At 40.3% G+C, this 5,053-nt stretch overlaps 1 pseudogene; it reads right to left on the bottom strand.

The window, feature by feature from the left end:
* Nucleotides 1-2,839: 2,839 nt before the first annotated feature.
* LOC147426448 (G-type lectin S-receptor-like serine/threonine-protein kinase SD2-5) lies at nucleotides 2,840-4,663 on the bottom strand (annotated as a pseudogene).
* Between the last annotated feature and the right edge of the window lie 390 nt (nucleotides 4,664-5,053).

Here is a 5,053-nt window from a genome sequence, read left to right as displayed (position 1 = left end):
TGAGAAACTTGTTCAAAGAAACCTGAAATGCATTCACTCTCTTCTATGAAACCATTTTCCTTTATGTATTTTTGTACATTATATACATATTGTCGTGCACTTCTTTTCACATCCTCGAGATTCATAAAACATAATGACCCATGCTCTGTTAATTGTTGGAAACTTGTAGAAAAATCTTCTTCTCACTTTGGGTCATGCGATAATCTTTTTCTTCTCGTACCATTGGAATCCCGTTATACAATGGTACATTGCCAAAACCCCTTGTATCCCTGTACTCTTTGAACTCATGAAGACTATCATGGTTCCTCTTGTGATTCACACACACGGTCAAAAATTGCACAACTCAGTTCCCATCTCCACTCTTTACCCTTGCATAAGCAGAACCATCATCCAAGGTCTTTTTTTCCATTCAAAAGACTGTGATGTATGGCTGCCCAAGGATAAGAGGATAGGTAGATATCTTCTTCACAAAGGATCTTTGCTCATCTTTTACACTACCAATCATCACTTTCACATTTGTCAAGCCCCATATAGGTCTTCTAATGATTTATTTGCAGCTCTAATCATCCACCCATGGCATGTGTCTATCAGCCACTTGCCCTTCATGTAAAGACTCTTGGCCCATAAGATTGATTCTAGAGCCTTGATCTATCAATGCTACATATGGCTCCTCAACATCACCCACCTTGAATAAAGTTTCTATTGTAGATCTTGCCCAAAGACTTTTGGAGTAGTGGATTTTATAGGAATCATCATCTCATCATCATCATCATCTGCAAATCTAGCATGTGCAACTCTTCGAGAAGACTGGTAGCATCCTACCACATTGTCAGCGCAATCACTCTCTTGTGCCTTAAATGACTCTCCTTCAGTATCAGACTATGGAGGAATAGACTCAGTGAGAGTTTGCCTCTTTATTTCTTATGATATCTATAATTTCTTCATGAAACTTGCGTTTAGCAATGCCAAGAACTTCACCCAAGGTGATGTCAACTTTGTTATTCAAAATCCTTTCCTCCAATACATGCTTTAAGTTTTTGGTAGCTTCAATGTTAGATTGTAGATTGTGTGTCCTTCCTCTAATTTCTTCTTCCCTGTAGATGCTTCCTCCATAGGAACCTAAGGATTAGGAGGAGGCACTTATGGTGGAGCCTCGTAAGAAGGTCTTGGATCCTTTATTCCTCTAGTTCTTGTAACCCTCTTTGATGTAGAAGGATCTGCATCTCCACTCTCACGTCTATACTTCTCTTCTAGAATTGCTTCACTATTATAAAATTTTGCAAGATAGGCATGCAATGATAAAGAGTCCACAGGGTCATCCCAAACTATTGTATGTCATATGCAATCACGAGCTTCATGTAGTACCTATTTAGTTACCTTCCCTTTTTTAGATGATGCTACTACCTACGGACACACAAGATATCAACCATTTCAAAAGCATCTTGAGTAGACTTTAATGCTTTCTTTGGAATTAGCTCTACGTGCTAGGAATAGAGGTAGTACCATTAACCACCATCTTGTAACTACGACATTGCCTCTTAGCAAGCAATGAGACTGCGTCCTCAACCTCTTTCCACTCAGCCTTTAGACCATGTTCTGTATTCTTGTCTTCAAGTAGTAGTTCTAACTTTTCTTCGATCTTAGGGCCTGCATCTTGAAGGAGTAGTTCAATCTTTTCACTACCCAAAGTAGCTCGCTCCCCTCCAAACAGTTGAAAGGAATATACGAGCTTTCACCTTCACGAAAACAATTTTATAATCTTTTAAAGATTTAAGATCTTCTAAATTGAAACCCACACACCAGTTGGATAAGGGGAAACCCAATTCTTCACTCCCTCACAAGCTCAAAGACAAGATTGCAAAGAGGCGCGACTGCACTACACATAGATTGAGCAACCATGAAAGCAATTGCACAATAGTTAGAGATTGCAGGTTTTTTCCACTAAGAAGAAGCCTTATCTCTCTTTTCCATGGCATTTTCAGCTGAGGTGTCAATTTTCTGGGCCATTTTTCCACTTTGAACCAAACTAAGGTCATTTTCATCTCATTTTTAACCCAAAAAGGGACATTTTTAATGCGAAAAATCCCAAACGGAGTCAAAAAATTCCCTAAATTTGTGGGATTACTCATATAAGCATAACAAGAATATATATGCATCATTTTTCATCAATATTCCATTTTGGATCATTTTTCATGCAATTCTACAACAACTCTATTAGCTGCTATTTTCGACAATTTTTGCCCACATCAATCTTTTTAGTCGAGATGAGTGTTCCACCATGAAACACTTAAAACATGTACATCAAAAAGCCAAATTTGACTTCTTATCAAGTGAGAAAACATGCCAAGACGCCACGTCCAGAACCCCAACTCCCCGAATAGGTATGCACACGATAGCAACCCTAGTAGCAGCTTCAACATATATCACAATATGTACATGATTTTTTTTATTTCCATGCATCAAAAGGTGTAAAAATTCAGGTGAATGTTTTTATTTCACACTATGTACGTGCCATGGCATGACAACGCACACACATACGCATTCTAAAGTAGCAATTTGTTGATGTCACCCACTTCTAGCTACCATGTAAATAGGTTTATTGAGATGTTTGAGTTACATAGTGGGAATCAAAGTCCAAGGGTATCACCTTAGCTTGGCAAGTCATGATCATGGGACAAAAAGAAACTAGTAGCACTTTTGATCAAAATAATATACTTGAAAGTGTCAGCGTAACAAATTATTATACAATGTAGCTCAACTAGTGATACAAATGCATGACATTCTTGGCTTAAAATAATTCTATATCTCAATTAGTGATAAAAATGCATGATATTCTTGGCTAAAGATAATTATTGGTACAATAACTCAAGAGCTATGTTTCTGAGTCCCTCAATAGAGTTGTCTCTTTTGTAGAATTGGAGGCATAAGGGGGCGGTGGAACATTGGGCTTACACCTTCGAGCCACTTCACCACCGTGGCAGTGTGGGGCCTCAAGGCAAGGACTTATTGAATGCACCAGAGTGCTATGTAGAGTAGCCTATGCTTCCAACTTGTCAAAGCCACGTGCATTACCTCAGGGGGTTCACTATGTGTAAAACTATCATATCACGTGCGTTCAAGACATGTTTGTAAAACCCCTTATCTATGAATTTTGTTAGGAATATAATGTACCCTTTTCTTTTAAAATCTGTAATTTTTTTTCAAATTTGAAAAAGTAGTGCCCTTCTATATATATATTTCTATAAGTTTCAAGAACTTTAAATACCCTTCTGTTGAACTTACGTGATAGGTTACACTTTTATTAGGTGACCTCTCCCGGGCATTAACATTTGAACACATCACGAACTCCTTATGAAGGAGCAGGTCCACAATATCCATCAGGCACCCTTGCGCCCACTTATTTTTTGCCCAGTTGGGCAAGTGCCATGCCTCTTCTACACATGAACTATTGGAGTTTAATATAGTTGTTGTCGCAACGTTGAGCCTGGAGAACTCCAAAACTTTCCTACACACCATTATCTCTACCATCACTATTCCAAAGCTATATATATCACTCTTCTTGCTTACACTTCCATGGAGAAACCACTCGGGAGCTATTTATCCTGGGGTGCCCCTCACTCTCGTCATCACACATGATTGCATGTCCCTTTGCATTAACCTAGACATCCCGAAATTGGATATCTTTGCCACAAATTGCTCACACAATAGTATGTTTTGTGGCTTGATGTCGGAGTGCAAGATCAATTTCTCACACTCCTCATGTAGGTAATGTAAGCCTCTTGCAATCCCAAGTGATACATTATACCGCTTCTTCCAATGAAGGCTGGGTGATGCACATGAGCCATCCCTCTCACCATAAACTCATAAATGAGGATACGATGCGATCCCTCCCAACAAAATCCAACAAGACGGTCTATGTTATGGTGACTTGTGTGTGATCCTACAGTGGCTATTTCTGCCAAAAAACCTTTTTCTTGATGTTCTCTTTGTAGTACTCCCTCTAGTACTTTCACTGCCACTTTCCTCCCATCAAGGAGTGTACCTTCATACATTGAGCCACATGCACCCAAAACCAAGATCCTGTTGAATCTCTTTGTTTCTTGTTGAAGATATTTAAATGAGAACCTGGCTGGCAAGAGAGGCAAGATGTCGTGAAGCTCCTCCTCTTCTTTGGCTTGTTGGAGAAGCCTCTTCCTCCTTTTCCTAAAATGATATAGTTCTAGCCCAAGTAAGAAACACATCACGATGCAGAAGGGAATGATTCCCAGTGAGGGTGATCAGAGGCAATTGAGACATAGGCGTAGACACAGTCGTAGGAACAAGCATAGACACGGGAGAGGCAATTTTCAAGTGTGTGACAAAGTCCTTTTCACGGAAAATAACTTTGTTACCTATTGGCCAAACTCTTGTATCCATTGACGTTGCTATGTAGTTAAAGGCATCAATCACATTGAAGTCATGTGTGATGGTTAATAAGCTGACGTTTTGGGTGATGAGCAAGCAATTGGATGTGGTCTTTTGGTAGGAAATGCCTTAGCAAGAGTTGGCCAAGGAACAAGCGTGCTTGCAAGTGTGGAGATTCATATTGTGGAGGGTGGAGAAGGTCCAGCCAGTGAGGAGGAAGATGTTTGCTATGGAATCCACAAATTATGTGGTTCCGCATAAATCAAAAGCCCTTTGGCGCATGCAGCCTTGTGAGAAATCTGATTTGTTAACAAACTCGAAGGATGGGTGGTCAGGGCATAAGCACTTGGACGTTATGACATTAGGTATACACACACCAAGAGGTCCACACCCTAGTGGAACATCCTCCCTGGCACTAAGTAACACCCATATTAAATGCAGGGTGGATTAATGAGATCGACGGTCCGGGTTGAGGGGCGCGATTTTGAGGGAGGCTAAGCACAGGCGCATAAAAATCAAGCTGTAGTAAACTCAACCAGTGGGAAAAATGAGGCTATCTGCCAGGGCTTGAATCGGTGTCCTTACAATCCAGGTTGAGGGTCGCATAGGCTAACCACCTCACCCATGCACGCATCATGTATGCCTAGGC

The sequence above is a fragment of the Adiantum capillus-veneris genome, chromosome 24 (assembly GCF_014529385.1).
Source record: "Adiantum capillus-veneris isolate H3 chromosome 24, ASM1452938v2, whole genome shotgun sequence".
NCBI classification, from domain to species: Eukaryota; Viridiplantae; Streptophyta; class Polypodiopsida; order Polypodiales; family Pteridaceae; genus Adiantum; species Adiantum capillus-veneris.
Note: the sequence above shows the minus strand (reverse complement) of the source record. Positions and strands in the feature narration are given on the sequence as shown.